General features: G+C 35.6%; 1 long non-coding RNA gene across 1 annotated transcript in view; it reads left to right on the top strand.

Annotated features, from left to right (window-relative positions):
- The window catches only part of LOC141375626 (uncharacterized), a 382,930-nt gene extending 366,321 nt beyond the window's left edge, over nucleotides 1-16,609 (top strand). The window contains exon 4 of the long non-coding RNA XR_012384304.1: nucleotides 15,152-16,609. This is a non-coding gene — a long non-coding RNA (uncharacterized lncRNA). The remainder of the gene's footprint in view (nucleotides 1-15,151) is intronic.
- The last annotated feature ends 941 nt before the right edge of the window (nucleotides 16,610-17,550 follow it).

Below are 17,550 nucleotides of genomic sequence, written 5' to 3'. Positions count from 1 at the left end.
TGCTGTAAACAATGAGAACTGTTTACCTGGATCCCACCTTTTCTGGATTTGTGTAAAGTGTATAATTGCTGCACTGTTGTACTGTAAGAGAGAGCGGCATTGGAACTCATTGCAAGTGTTGAAGCTGGCTTTTGCTGGCTTCAGTAAACTTTATTTATTTACTTGAATATATATATATATATATATATATATATATATATATATATATATATATATATATATATATATATATATATATATATATATATATATATATATATATATATACTATAATACTACACATTTAAAAATAGTTTTTAGTAACCAAATTGTGACAACTAATTTCTTTTGTCTTTGACATGGTAAGACTGCATGATACTAGTTATTTTGAAAAAATAAAAACATTAAAAACATTTTTTTTTTTCTGTTAAACGTCACTTTAAAAAAATCACAGGGGGACAAATAATTTTGTTTTTAACTTCACTACAGTAGTTACATGCAAAAAGGACTTAAAAATGAAGTGCTAATGGGGTGTTACTTCCTAAGTAAAAACAGCCAGAAAAAACTGAAAACACAGACAAATTCAGTTAGTTAGCATTGCTTGCTTGCAAAGAGTAGTTTATTCCTAATGTGTTCATATTGGTCAAATGGGTTATGGCATTTTTATGACAGAATTATGGCATGGACTATATTTTTTAATATCTCAAACAGGATGGCAATCAGCTGCAGTATATTCACCAGTTTTTCCAGTTACAGTACTTTCTAATAAACCTACGCTACCAATGGATTTTTCAGCAGTAATGGCCACTAATCAACCATATAATTTAGATTCATTTAATGCATGTTTTCTGTTGCCACTCCAATGAATCAGGAAAGATTATCTCCACATGCAAATAGCTTTACATTTATTAGATTATCTAACAAAGCCTGTGCCTGTCTTAAGAACACACTTTTACACAACCCAATTCCATGGGCAGAGAAAGAGGGAGAGATCCCTTAGGAGGTCCTGCAACGGAAATGTCAATTTGTTTCTACATCATCTGTTTTCTGTGAGCGCCTGACTCAATTAACAAACTGCCTTTCAACGTAACTGAAATTTGTTGAGGCAAAACATTGACATTTAGTCTGTATGTGAGGTTCACGCTCCGAGATATATATCGACAAAAATGCTTCCTCGTTTGCTCGTATGAATCTTTCACTACATGATCTACATTTTTAAATAGGCTTAGAAGCACCTAAAGGTGTTTTTCTTTTAAAACTGTAACTTTGAATTCTGAAACTTGCTTTGCATCATGCCATTTCATACAACTTTGAAGGGCTTTAATTAGCTGAATGTTAAATATGCGCAAAACTCCTAAGGGCTGTATTTATTAGAAACTACACTGTGCTTCTCCTGCTGGTCATAAAGCTGTTTTGCTGTGCTTTACTGAGAGTGAGTGTAGAAAAAGATTTTCTTTGACTCATATGAGTTTCTTTGTAGCCGCCTTCAAATATTCTCCACTGAGCTCAAGCAGAACATGATACATAATAGTTGATTAAGTCAGAATCCTCACTTCCCGAGAGGTGCCAGGATTTTATAAAATATTGGCATGAACTGAAAAGTTTGACCAAAACCAATCAATCATGGCATTTTAGTGTCAAACTATGTTTTGCAGGACTAAACCAACAACAACTGAGCAGGTTTACTTTATTGGACAATTGAGCAATATATATATGAGCAATAACCCACAAGTAGCAGTGCGATATGGCTGTATATCATCACTGGTGGGAGCATGCGTTAAATGCCTTAGTGTCCCACCAGTGATGATATACAGCCATATCGCACTGCAATGAGTATGATATCGCGTTTATAGAAGTTCGACGACATAATCGTGTATATAAAAAATCAAACACGAGAATCTAAAAACCCTTTTGTATGAGGAACAACTTTCTTCCTCCATTCTTTCATCTGCAACAGAAACCATTGCTGCTTCACAAACGCCACTTTAGAGCTAGTATTTGAATGATTCTCTTGCATAATGTCTAAAGTGATGACAAACAGGTGATTTTGCTGACATTTGTAGGATTGTAAGGCTGAATGACATGAAATGCCATCAGTCTACAGAGATTTCCCAGTATTTCTCTGTTGCTATTGGGAAATCACAATAATCTCCCCAAAAAAGCCAAAGCAGCAAAAACACAACCTGATTAACTACCTGATAAAAATGCTAAACACATGTGGCCGTTTTTTCTTTCTTTCTGCCAACACAACACACATTCCTGATATGCAAGTCCCATCTCATACTCAAGACACTACAGTTATATGGTATAAATACAGCACTACAACATACAAAAGAGAGAGATCAACTTAGAAAGTCACTTACCTACCTAATAATGATTTGATTAGCTGTAGTTAGAATTTACGCTGTTTTTTTTCTTCTAAGGGCTCATTATGCGATTTCCTCAACAACTTGTGGATGGACAAGGTCAACAATCTTTTCTCTGCTCAATGAAAGGCTAAAAGCCTAAAGGCTAATGTGTTTACTAAAAGCAAAAAACTAAAAGAGGTTTCTAATGATCTAAACATACAAGAGTCAACATTGATGTGGATCAAAAAAAAAATCAAAATCTTCCTATAAGACAAGAATGGATCTTGTTCAATCTCAGACATAAAGGTACGCGAGCTGTCACTGGGGTGGTATCTTTTTAAAAGGTGCAAATTTGTACCTAAAAGGTCTATATTTATAACTCAATGGTACAGATCAGTACAAAAAAAGTACAAAAGTGTTCCTCCTAAAATGTTTAGGTGCTAATTTATACTTTTGAGGTACCAATATGAACTCTTTGAGTACAAATTTGTACCTTTTGAAAAGGTACCACTCCAGTGATAACTCACTTAACTTTATTTCTGAGAGTGTTAGTATAACACTAATAGTATTAGGACATCTTTGATAAAACATTTTTTTCAATTTCAAATGTTGACTACTGTATAGTAAATCAAATTTTAAACAAAATCCATATAACATTTTGAGAAATTGTGACCTCAAGAATCAATCCAAATCTAATCGCAAGCAACCAAAAGATTAACAGCCCTACAGGTAAAACCATGCATATGGAAACAGATTTGTTAACATTAAAATACATCTCATCTCAACAGATGCAGTATGGTAAAAGTGCTCTGAAGTGATAATACATTGTGCAGGTCATTGACTTTATTGAACATTTTTGATTTTCATTTTATAAAACTTAATTTTGAATTAAAAAAAATGTAAAAAAAAAATAAAAAAAAATTTAGTTTTTAGCAGCAGCCTGGAATACTGAGAACTTTTGAAAAGTGCCATTATGGCCTCTGTGTAACTAATGAAAGGCTATTTTATAGAAATAGTGACATTATGCACATGCACACATACACACACATGTTTATTGCAACCCAAGCTCATTCTGGAAACGTAGCCCCGTGGACGTTTCTGGAGACCGCGATTTACGTGGCCGGAGGTACGTAAAGGCTGCGTTTGTTTTTTTTCGAGCGAACGCTGCAGGGCGATGTGGCGCCGCTACGCCCCTCCTCTTCGCGCTCGCCGGCCGATGGCTCGCCTCCGAGTGGAGGGCTTTCCCGATGCAATCAGTTTGTCCACTTAGCTCACAGCATTGCGTTGCGTCGGCGGAGCGGAGGCCCCGGAGGGGGAGCCGGAGCCGGCCGCGGTGGACGACGACCGGGATCGAGTGCGGTGAACAGCAGGTTCCGGAAATCAGGTAAGACGAAAAACGGAATCCGAAAAAAAAGGGCGAGAACGCGGCGGGATCCGAAAACGCGGTCGAAATCGAAGACGAGGGCTTTTGCTCTTTTTTTTTTCCAATCTGGCGGCTTTTCGCGCAAGAACGGCGCGGGCGCGAACGCCGCGCGCTCCCGAGAGGCGCCCGAGACGCAAAAAAGCGCGCATAGCGGCCTCTCGCGGATCCACAAAAACAAAAAAACGCTCGAATACGTACCTCCCGGGACGTAAATCGTGGTCCGCAGAAACGTCCGCGGGGCTACGTTTCCACAATGAGCCCGGGTTGGTTTATTGGGAACGTGTGAGTACTTTACAACTAAAAAAACTGGTGAACTACAGGACAGCATGAATGTATAATTACAGCATTTTAAATCGCTTTAATGGATCTGCCTGAACACATCTGTGTATTGACAAGCTTGCCACTTCTTTTTTTTATTTATCAGATTCTAGGACAGTTAAACAAACAAGAGTAAAAGAGAAAATAAAAGTACAAAAGAAAATAAATAAAAATACATGATTTAAAAAAGTAAACAAATAGAAGCCACATATTGTAGAAAAATCTAAATATGATGTGTATACAGTAGTAAGTGTAACAAATTAAGCATTTACACGGGTCAGAGCTGAAAGTTGAGGTGGGCAGCATGTTGTATTAAGTAAAATAAGAATGATAATAAAATAAAAAAGAGGGGCAGGTCGTGGCTCAGTGGTTAGCTCTGTTGCCTCACAGCAAGAAAGTTGCTAGTTCAATTTCTGTTTTGCCAATTGGCATTTCTGTGTGTAGTTTGCATGTTCTCCCCGTGTTTGTGTGGGTTTCCTCCAGGCCCTCCAGTTTCCCCCACAGTCCAAAGACATACACTGTAAGTGAATTGGATAAACTAAATTGGCCGTAGTGAATGACTGTGTGTGTATGGGTGTTTCAATGTACTGGGTTATGGCTGTAAGGGCATCCACTGTGTAAAACATATGCTGGAATAGTTTGCAATTCATTCTGCTGTGGCTACCCCTGATAAAAAAGGGACTAAGCTGAAGGAGAATGAATGAATGAATGAATGAATGAATGAATGAATGAATGAATGAATGAATGAATGAAATAAAAAAGAAAAGAGAAATTTAAAAGAGAGCAAGAAATATACCTTCACTTCTACAAGTATGTCAACCATATGTCAGTATACATTACTAGAAACGCTTTTGGAGTTGGAAGGGACACAAGAGAAACAATTGCGCTGAACTTCTTATAGTAACTTTGCTGATGTGAAATCAGCTCATTTCCAACCTTCTAATGATTAAAGTGATAGGAATCTGATCTCAGAACAGCGCCCTTGGATTCCACAGCGTTATGCTTGTGGTCTGAAGTATCATTGAGGTGATGGATTGGTCTCAGAGTGCACGCTGACTGACAGCGCTGATTTATAATGTGCTCTATGTATTGGTTCACGGCTTGTTAAAATAAAACCAGCTTCTCTTGCCAGCACTTCCCTGATTAAGAATCTACTGTATACTTTGCCATAAATGCTCTCAGGTCTTTGGTACCAAAAAATGCAACATACTCATCAAGTACAGTTCCTAAATTTTATAAATGAGTATTAAAGGTTGTAATGTTTAAACATGAATGTGTACCTTAGTGATTCGTTTCTTAACCATTGTCCAGCTATGCTTAAGTTTGAATATGTTTTCAGCTCTGTGGGTTTGGGAAATGTGTGCTCTGGTCATTGTGTGGTAATATATTTAGGAAGTGTCTTGCAGGTTGTAGTCTCTGCACGCCCACAGCCCACCCACAGACCGCCAATGGGCTGTTCACAGACCGTCTAATACTGCCATTCTCCTACTGTGGGAATAAGTGGGTCGTGCAAATTGGGAAAACGGTGGTGCGCCCAAGCCATGACGGGAATTTGAAAAATATAAGTACTCAAATTCAATTAACAAGTTCCTCGGTGGATAGAACTTGATGTACACGATGCACCATGAGAGAATCACACATACATTACCAGCCAAAAGATTTTGGAATGGATTTTTTTTTTTTTTTTTAATGTGAGGCTGAATTTTCATTACTCCACTCAGCACCACATGATGCTACATAAATAGGAAAAGGATAATACATTACATTTAAATTATATATAATAATACTTTAATTATTAGGGATGCATTCAACTGAAAAAAATTACATTAGAGAAAAAAATATGCTAGTTATTTATATAAATTCTGTTCTTTTTATTCACCAAATGATGATGAGAAAATTGTAATTTTAAGGCAGCTGGGTTGCTGGACAAAAAAAACACATAAAATATTGGTTATTAAATTACAGACCATAAAACAGCTAATGTTAAATTACAGAAATTTCCTTTAAATAAAATTTCTGGTACATTTCTGTAATTTACCATTTATCATTTTACGGTAAATTTCTGTAATTTAACAGCCGCTATTTCAATTTTTCCAGCACCCCAGCTGCCGAAAGAAAAGAAGAAGATTTTTTTACTGTGTAGGTAACACTTTATAATAACTACACACTATAAATCATCTATTCAGCATTCACAAATAGGGAAATCATTATTTGTTATGCATTAACTTATTAAATTATAAGACGTTAGTAAGCAGTTTATAACTGCAGAACAAATTCTCTATTCTTGACTTATAATCACATTTAAAATGTGCTTAATAATTTTTCTTTCATGATTTGTACTAATTGATTTTAATTAAATTTTCATGACTAAATTAAGTCACATTATTTACAAATCAAAATTAAATCACAATATTTACAAATAATTTGTATTGAGTTTTTTTTTTTTAAGATGATTCAAAATGAGTTAGTGAATGTCTAATAAACTATGCAAATAAACATTTATATCTTATTATTCAGGCATATACTAATAGTTAATTTGTATGTTAATACATGCATTATTAACTCAACTTCATCCAGTTTTGTGACCTAAACTAAAGTGAGGACTATTTATGCTTTATAAATGTGTTGAAAAAAATATCTCCATTAAACAGAAATTGAGGGAAAATAAACTGGGGGGGCTAATAATTCTGACTTCAACTGTATATACATAAACATAACATGACTTGACCAGAGTGCAGGTACCAAAGCTCATACAAAGATTTACTTTTACCAGATTTTACCATGCTTTTACCAGATAGTTTTCTTTTAGTTCTGCATGCTTATTTTGTTATTGAGAGGAAAATGTGCAGCACATATTTAGATATTTGTCTAAAAGTTGATCTCAGAAATCTGGGCAGAGATGTAATGTTCACTGACCATACATCACTGCATGCTTAGAAACTTCTGTCATCCGCTAAATGAAGAAAAAGAAACTTTGATTTAAGTTCATCAGGGCATGTAGTCTGTTTCAGAAACTAAATGACTTCAACAAGTTGGTCTCCTGATTAATAGATGAAAAAGAATAATTCTTAATCATTCTGATGAATCCTTCACTGAATGACCTTTTCTTAATCAGTCAGAGCGGCTACTGCATCAACATACTGTACAGTATTCGCTCACTGAACTGCAAGTTCAGTCTTTATGCGTCATTACTTCAATGGCCCATTAGGCTGCACTTCTTGTACTTGCTTTGCCATCCAGAAAACAAAAGTATATTCTGTGTTTTTATCTCTGTACCTTACATTTAAACCTTAGTTCATGTTCATACTCTTATACATGGCTCATTCCACAAGTGGAGGTAAGCATTTTCCATTAATTTTCCTCAAACTGGTCTTACATAAGTTAACCTGTTTTTAAACTTTTTAAACTTCTAACAAAGTTACCATTTTCCACAATTTTTTCTACCTCAAACCCGGTACCACATGCCATGTCTAAAACAGAATTTTATGTATTTTCATCCTATTACTGTTTTGAAAAGGCAAATACGAAATCCACCGAAATATTACAATAACGGAGTTGACAAAATAATTAATCTGTACTGGTTGTATCCTGAATATTTTGTTCAAATTAAGGGGAGAATAAAAAATTACATGCCTCAATGCCTTCAATTATTATAAATAATTCATAAAATAAACATTTCATGCAAGTGTTTAATTAACAGTGTAGCACAGTACCTCAGTGCACTGTCACCTCACAGTAAGAAGGTTGCTGGTTCGAGTCCCGGCTGGGCCAGTTCGAATTTCTGTTGTGAAGTTTGCATGTTCTCCCTGTGTTCGCGTGGGTTTCCTCAAGGTGCTCCGGTTTCCTCCACAGTCCAAAACTATGCTCTATAAGGGAATTGGGTAAATAAAATTGGCCGTGGTGGATGAGTTTGTGTGTGAATGTGAAATGTATGGGTGTTTTTCAGAACTGGGTTGCGACTGAAGCTGAAGAAAAATTTGTAAACAAATGTTTATTTAGCTAGAGTTAATACAAAAAATAAGGCAATTAAACTTTGTTATTCCATAATAATTGAAGCTGAATGTATGATTCACGTGGCAGAGACAGTCAAAAATAGCCATAGTGGGAGTATGTACTGTAAGTTAACTTTTTAAGCAAAATGTTCCTAATTAATACAAATACAAACATTATTTTTGAAGCTAGCTTGATTTATTAAGGTTTTGTTTTTAAGAAGTAATTTAAGGTGTATGTTGGTAATGGAAATTGTACTGCAAAATCACACATATAGCATGGCAATAGCATAAGCATTACATTTATCAAAGAAATGGATATGTTTGCCAATATAATAACATGCAAAGTAAACAATACCTTTGTTTGTTTGTTTAAAGAGAGCATTATAGTTTAAAGTAAGGAAATCAACATAAAACAATTCTCAAAAAAAAAAAAAAGTGAAAATGTATGTGCCTTTTTCCAGTTTATAACTCATATAAAAGTACTTGAAAATGAAAATGAAAATGCAACTCAAACTACAAACTTTTGAAAAAGGTGTGTGCGTTATAAAGGGAGAGAGAGAGAGATTTTATGGTGATTTTCTTTACAAGGAGAAATTGGATCAATTCAACCCGAATCAATTCAACAACGTTGTCATCTATTTTCAAAAAGACAATAGGAAAACCCTTTCCATTCATAGTATTGATCCAGTATGTGTATGCATATTCAATGTTGTATTAAACATATAAACAATTATATATATATATATATATTTTTTTTTTTACATACAAAAGAATTCAGAATTGACCTGTAAATGTCATTCAATAAAGCCAACTTTATTTGACACGACCACCGGGTGGACGTTTCCTGTTAGAGCAGGCTGTCGTTTTTGCCCATAATAAGCTTAAATGGCCCAGACTTTCTGCAGACGTGGGGCAGCGGTGGCTTTTGAAACATCCACATGAGAAGCAGTGTTTAATCACACTCTCTAAGCTCTCTTTCACTGCTGTTGCCATGGAGGGATGACAGGCTGATGTGCTGCCGAGTGCAGTTTCTGAGCATGAGCACAGCACTTTTTCATCCGCACAGACTGAGAACAGAATGAAGCCACTTGGAGAACATCTAAAGCCTGAGCAGAAGACTTTGAACTGCCAGATGATCACCTCAGCTTCCTGATAAAAGTTGAAATAGAGAAGGCAAGTGTGTCCGATTCAAAAAGAGACTCTTTTCCCTTAGGATCACTGGAAAACTAGATTAGAGCTGATCTTAAACTGAACCTGGGAGAATTTCTGACTGAAATACAACTTATTTTGCTATCAGGTGAAAAGCAGTTGGTATTCTGAAACTTACTGGTTGTGAGTACAAGGATAGAGTGGTAAAACTAAGTACATCCACTGTCTACAAAAATTAATTTGTTTCTATTTAATCTGTTTCCCAGAGATGGGTAGCAGCCAGAAGGGCATCCGCTGTGTAAAACATATAAGTTGGCGTTTCATTCCGCTGTGGCGACCCCAGATTAATAAAGGGAAAATGAAAAGAAAATGAAGGAATGAATAAATGAATGAATGAATGAATGAATAATTAATCTGACTCTTTCTAGTTAAATTGACCAAGCTGATTACTGATGACTGACAAATGAATACGTAAAGGATTTACTCTATGTGCACAATAATATGTGTCCTAATAAACCGAATCACTGTGCAAAGTAATGAGTCAGGCTCCCTTAAAAATAGCTCACTCGACACAACAGTTTAATATGAAGCTTCTTTAGTGATATTTAGAAAAGGTAAAAACAAATCATGTTTACGCATAACCCTTGGTAGTCTAAAAATACCAAACAGAATTGCCTTTTCTGGCAGATGTGAAAAAACAATGCTTTAAAAACTTAATATGCACTAGCTTATGGAGTCAGATCAGTCTCAGAAATAACACATTTACAAAATATAATTCATACATCCACAACATAATTCACATTTACAAAATCCAAACCACAATTCGTAAATACACTGATCCAATTTCAAGTCACTATACGATTTATAAATGCACAAATCCAATTTGTAAATTAGAACTCGATGCATAAATACACAAATCCGATTCGTAAATTTAAAACTCCTTTTAGAAATACACAAGTTAAATTTGTAAATTCGAAGCATGATTTAAAAATACACTAATCCAATTCATAAATTCAAAACACGATTCGAAAATACACTAATCAAATTCGTAAATTCAAAACTCAATTCATAAACACACAAATCCAATTTGTAAATTTAAAACTTGATTCATAAATACACAAATACATTTTGTAAATTCAAAACTTGATTTATGAATACACAAATCCAATTTTTAAGTTCAAAACATGATTCAAAAACAAACAGATCCCATTCATAAATTCAAAACAGGATTTGAAAATACACAAATCAAATTCATAAATTCAACACACAATTCATAAATACACAAATCCAATTCATAAATTCAAAACACAATTCATAAATACACCAATTTAATTACTAAATTTAAAACTTGATTTATAAATACACAAATCCAATTCATTTGGTGAAAATATGACTTTAATATTAAATTATTATTATTATATTTTTATTTGTGAATTCACAAACTATGTGTTGTATTTATGAATTGTGTTTTGAATTTACAAATTGGATGTATGTGGATGTATAATTTGTATTTTGTAAATATGCTATTTTTAAGACTGATCTAGCTATATACCAGTATAGAAAAGAAATTACAGTACTGTACAGTCGTGGTTTTGGTAACAACCTTCAGGAAAGGAAAAGCTGACTGTAAACATCTGCTGGAAAGTTATGCATTGATGCGCAAGAAAAGTCGCATATAAACATCTGCTCAGACGTGTTTGTGAACTGGTTCGGGGCGTGTTTTTTCTGATGCTTGGATGCACATCTCAAATACTTGGTTTTTGTTGTCTAAAGTGCCTCTGAGAAAATGCCTAAATATCAACTGACACCCTGCATTTTAACTTTGATTAAAAAATAAAATAATAACAAATACAAGTTGCTTTAAATGGGTCATCCCATAAAACAAGAATTTGGGTTGTTTCATTCTTCTTGCCTTTTAATCATTGTCATCTTCATGCTGTTTTTAGTCTTTTTACTTTATTATTAGACCTTCAACTAGCCCTATAATGAGTTTTCATATTATGAGATCAACCAAAAAATAAGCTACTTTATATATGTTATGTATATATAAGTTTTCTCTCCTAGTTCCACTTCTGCACAACCTATAACTGTGAATGTGAGAATATTTAATTTTATGCTTACAAGTGTATAATCGCAAAAGAAACTACTTCTGTGGCAAACATGCACCAGCGGACCATGAAAGACAGTGCTGGGCCTTTTTGTTAAATCCTACAGTGTAAAAATGCTACATTTTTATGTAAAAAAGTACAAATGCTACAGGAAAAATTGATTTCTGCATTTTTTATTAATATACTGATGAAACAAATTTGCAGAGTATTCAACTCTGAAACAATTAATAATATTTGTGAACTGATTTCGAGAGGATCACGTGCTTATGATTGACTACAGCTGGTCCTGCATTAGTCAACACGATTTACCGATGAAATGAATCCAAATTCACTATAAATAAACAGATTTTCTTACCTCATCTATCTTTGTCTTGAAGAAGCCCCTACTTAATTTTAATCCAGGATAGGGTGGCACGGCAGCTCAGTGGTTAGCACTATTGCCTCACAGAAAGAAGGTCACTGGTTCAAGTCCTGGTCGGCGTCAGTTGGCTTTTCTGTTCGGAGTTTACATGTTCTCCTCATGCTTGCATGGGTTTCCCCTGGGTTTCCCGGTTTCCACCGACAGTCCAAAGACATGCGGTATAGGTGAACTGATTAAACCAAATTGGCACAGTATATAAGCATTTAGTTCTAGGCTTCCAATGCAAAAACACGTGTTGTTCAGTTAGCAGTCTATCACACCGTGGCAACTTCCAATAACCAATGATAGGCCCAAAGAACTAACTCAATGACGGTCTAGAGACCTAACTGGGCTCAGACTCCCCTCTTGCATTAACCAAACGTGAGGAAGCCCCAGGCTCGAGCATCGCTCAGGGCTCTCTCCCAGGACAGCATGCCAAACACACCTTATTATCAATCATCAGCTATGTGTGAACTCTTGAAATAACTTCTTTGTACTAAATATAGAAGCCTAGACATTTTGCTATAAAAACTTTAATTTTAGGCTCAATATGCAAAACAAATTTTCTGACTAATTTCTAACTAATTATCAAATGATCAGGCAGCCATGGACCCTTTTTACAAGACTGTTATGATGCGTTTAATGGTCATCATAATCTTATATCCTTGAAAGTTTTTAATATTTAATTAAAAAAATGTTTTATAACATTTATATGCATTTATGAATGTATTGTATCATCTTTGCCTCCAATTACAAAAAGTGAATGACCGCTTACGCGAGGTGTTTCTAATGCAGCGTCTATGAGGCTGAGAATAAATTTGACATTATTATCTCCTCTGGCTGCCGTCATCAGTCTCACACATTTTTTTTTTTTTCTAAAGTCTTAAAGAGCCCCTATTATGAGTTTTTGAAATTGACCTTCCATTTAGTGCGTAACACAGCTCTAAGTGAAGTTAAATATCCAGCAAAGGCTTAAATCTGAAAGTGTGCCATGTTTAAAACTATTGCTACATCTATAAAAGAGTTGACTCATAGTGGTTCGAACGAATCACCACAGTTACAAGTCTTTAGCCAAGTCAGCGTGATGTTGATAAGGAACTCAATCCCTGCTCAAAGAGAGCCTGATAGCAGTAGAGTCAGAGAAGATAGACTCCAGAGCAGGAGAGTTACCAGCCCCTGATCTTATCAGTATCTTCCTTTAGAATCTATATGGACCTTCTGGGTGAAAAAGACTTGCTTTGCAATATAAACAAATGCATGTGATAATTTGCATTCATACAGAATAATATCAAAACAATCAACATTAATTATCTTTTTGTTTGTTTGGTTAATAGTCAAGGCATACGTTACAGTACATATTTAAGGTTTCTTGAAAACTATGAACAAAACAAATGTATTTTTGTTTTAAACCAATATTACTTGTTTTCGACTGAAAAAAAAACAACAATTTTTGTTATGTGGAGTAAGTTTAATAGTCATTTTTGTGCTCGATGGATGAATGCATGCTGTTTTGGAATGGCATGAGATTGAGCAAATGATGACAGAATTCATTTTTTTAATCTCACTATCCCTTTAAATTTGAACGCCAGCTCATTGTCGGCTCAGTCCTCAGCCCACGAGTCTGTATCAGTAACACTTCATTATCTTTGTTTATCCTGAGGAACATATCAATGCATCTATTAAAAAACCTCAGACCAAGGAGCAAAGAACTGTTCATCTACCCATAACAACAGACTGGAGAGAGTTACAGCTGAGTGGAAATGACGATTTTGTGGGATTGTGGGATTGGGGAGGGGGTTCAAAGTGCTCCCAGAGTTCCTGCTTTAATTTGGAAAGTGCCTCTGGCAATCGCAATAACTGCAGATTAGCAACCAGGGAATTTCTCTAGGGAAGAGTGCTGTACACAGAGAAACACCTTCGTCACATTCCTCCGCGAATGTTTTCCTTTCCAAAGGCCAGACTGCAACTAGCGATTTGTCCTATGTTGCCGAACATGCACTCGCTCATCTGTTTCTCCCACCACCTCTGTTTATCTCTCCTCTTTTACAGCTCTTTTGAGAGATCATTTGCACGCTCTGGCTGCGAGTTTTATTTGTTGGTACTTGGTGGAGGCAAGAAGAGGACATCAAATGAAAAACATTAATCACACGGGTGTCAGAGCGAGATGGGGATAAGCAGAAGAAAGGAGAACATTTTTGGGGGGTCTAAAAAAACAGATAAAGCATATAACAGAGTGGTTCTAAACTGAAGAGTTGTGGTGTTTTACACAGACGCTGTATGAGAGCCATCGCTCTGTTTCTACCCAAGGCAATCAAAAATTGTCAGCGCAGACCATAGATTCACACTCCACAGTGGCCCAGGGCCCAGAATCCTCACTCGGAGACTACATCAGATGGCTGTACATCTCCTTCAGCTCACATTTTATCATCTGCCAGATCACCTGCTCACATAAGAGACTTCACAGGCAGCTTACTGATGCTGAAGCACTGCGGCTTTAGCAGGGATGTCTATTTTATATGGTTATTTGGTGGGATTATTTTATTTTTAAACAATTGTTACATTTATCATGCACCCCAGCACATTTGTAGATTCAACAATCAGCCATTTTCATGCCCTCGAAGCAATTCAAGCTTAATTTAATTATTTTTAACATACCGAAAAAAACTGAAACTGGAGATACTTGAGAATGTTGTTTGTCTACGTTGTAGTAAATGACTATTGGTTAGAATAACAAAAATCATTCTGCCAAAGAATGCATTGATATGTTGTTCAAAATGGCTCAGTGGTTAGCACTGTCGCCTCACAGCAAGAAGGTCACTGGTTCGAATCCCGACTGGGCCAGTTGGCATTTCTGTGCGGAGTTTGCATGTTCTCCTGTGTTTGCATGGGTTTCCTCTGCATTCTGGCTTCCCTAACAGTCCACCATATGTGGCTTAGGTAAGTGCAAACATTTTTCAGGAATTATTAACAAGCCCTAAACACTGATTTCATGCAGTCGCCATTTTAAAAAATGAAAGCAAGGTTGCAGTGAGAAGAAACTTGTAAGTATTGGACCAGCAATGTAAACATTGCAGCAACATGCTGTGGACTACAAACCTCTAGATCAGGGGTCACCAATCTCGGTCCTAGAGGGCCGGTGTCCCTGCAGGGTTTAGCTTCTACTTGCTTCAACAAACCTGCTTGGGTGTTTCAAGTATTCCAAGTAAGACCTTGATTAGCCTCTTCAGGTGTGTTTGATTAGGGTTGGAGCCAAAATCTGCAGGACACCGGCCCTCCAGGAACAAGTTTGGTGACCACTGCTCTAGATGTTGAACGATTTCAAAGTGCAGATATGGTGTAAAGATCACTTTAATATAATTTAGATAAGTTTAATTTAAACAATTAAAAGCATGTTAGGCATCAAACAAAATCACAATCTCTTTACGTCCTCTTAGGTTTCAGTTAATGGCACCAGGTAAACATTGTGGGAGCTTCCCTGCTTCAGCCTACTGCATGTAACCAGGTGAGTGATAAAACAATTACAGTTCTCTGTAGCACATCCTCGTGTTATATGTAATAGTGTTGTCCCGGTAGTGAAGTTTTAAAAACATCCATTTTTGGCTAACATTTCAGAGCTGTTGTGCGTGTTCTTAAACACGGCTGATTCGCCATAGTATTTAGTGCTCAACAGAAATGATTGTGATTGGCCGTAAAGGTCATCAGTTCTCTTTGCCAAGTGCAAACCCAAATACAGATACACTGGAGCATTTTAAAGCCTGGAAGATCAGTCAATTGCTCGTCTGTGTTCACACTCAATAAGCATTGATGTAGTGCAGTGAACTGATGAAGTTCACTTTTATAATGGCGGCCGCTTGAAATTAGTCTATTATATCCCTAGAAATTGGCTGTAGAATTAAATGGCTGTTTTTACCGTATTTGAAAGGTGAGGCGAGTATTGAGAAATTTGTTGTGAAAGAACTATAGGCAGAATTATAATTATATCCAAAAGGGGGCTGACAGAGATCTATTTGGAGTTGTATTTTGTAGGTTTAACGTATCTAAAGAGGCAGGAAAGAATAAATATCAAACTCTAGGTAAAGAATTCCTTTCAATCCAAAAAAGTCACAGTAAGAGCTAAGTGATATGACATGATGCATGAATGAACATTTAAAAGTAGTTTATATGTGTATATTGCCTCATTACAAACATATGCACCATATTTCACAATATACATATAACACATTGTATGCATCTTCAGGGTGGCTCTGAATAAATGTATAATCTGTCTTTCTAAATTTTTTATCTCTGAGTTGTAAACAGATGAAATAATGTACTCTGTTGTCATTCATGGCTGCCTGCTGTCTGTTGTTCCTTGAAGTCTGTCCCGATTTTAAAGTCCCACATACATAGGGAATATAATAAGCTGTGTTTTTCTTACAAAATAAAAGGGATATTATAATTGTTGTAATCTCACTATGAAAGCTAGTGACCAACCAAATTGGGGTGTGCATATTAATGACCCCATGTGAAATGTCACAGTTGTTGTTTTGTTCCAAATGGCTTTTACAAACAGGATTTACATTTCATTATGATAGAATGTTGTTTGTCACATAGACTGTAAACTGTGTCTTTAGATAAATAAAAAGACACTGTGTAAATACTTTTTTCAACAATGCGTTTTAGCATTTTATAATTAGATTCTGGCTTTACTGTAAACACATCCTTATTTGCATACTTATACATGCTTTTAATGTTTGTAATAATATATATATCAAATGAATTGGATCTTTTGGCCTCTGTTGGTAATTACATATTTTATTATTATGTCATAGTCTCTATGATAATGAGTTTTTAATATTAGCTGAGATAGTCTTTTCCTCTGGACATTTTATGTTTGTCAAATCACTAAGTTGAAAAAAAAAAAAAACATGCAAATTTTGAATATGTGTGTAACTAATAACTAGTAATATGTAGCTGTTTTTACACGGCCGTGCCTGAGTCTGAGATAAAAGGTTTTCTTGCTTATCTCTTTTAAGAAGCTCAGTAATGAAGCTCCAGATGTAGCGGATGAACAGAAAGAGTCTGGATTGTGAAGCGAGTGCATCAAGCAGCCACTTAGACACCATTAGCATTTTTATTGACTCCATGTATGACATTCTCCTTAACAGCAATATAATGGATGATAAACATGTTTCATAATTTCATTACTGCTCTCATCAGGACTTGATGAAGTCTTAATGTAGGGCAGAAAGCCTGATTTGATGGCCTTGTAAAAGCAAACTAAATGGAAAGCAACAAATTTTATTAGCTGATGTTTTGTGGTTGATTAATGGGAACAGTAACGTATATCTGTCTACACAAGGATCTCAATAGATTTAAGATTGCATGATAGAGATTGTGCTCAGACAGATAGTCTTATTTAGGGTTAAATTCCATGTACCCAGAGGGCAAGTCAGAAAAATGACATGTGAGAAATAGTATAAATGAATAACAGGGTGGCTAATAATTCTGACTTCATCTTTATATGCTTGTCACTTCAATTAAATGTATTGTTTGAATACAATACCAGTTTAGATGTTTACTCAATTTGCAGTTAGGTCACCCTTTATTTCGATGGTCTGTTTGTTTAATTAAGGTTACATTACGTCTACATGCCAATTATTTCTCATTCGATTATAAGTAGACTGTTACGTTCGGGTTTGGGTTAGTGTAAGTTGACATGTATACTTGCTTAATTTCTTATAGTCAGTTAAATGTCTGTTTAGCAGCAGTATGAACAGATATTAAGCAGACAATCTACTAAGGCCGTACTCACACTATGTACAGTTGCCTCGAACCGGGTCAAAGCACGCTT

This window comes from Danio rerio, chromosome 8, assembly GCF_049306965.1.
Source record: "Danio rerio strain Tuebingen ecotype United States chromosome 8, GRCz12tu, whole genome shotgun sequence".
NCBI lineage: Eukaryota > Metazoa > Chordata > Actinopteri > Cypriniformes > Danionidae > Danio > Danio rerio.
Note: the sequence above shows the minus strand (reverse complement) of the source record. Positions and strands in the feature narration are given on the sequence as shown.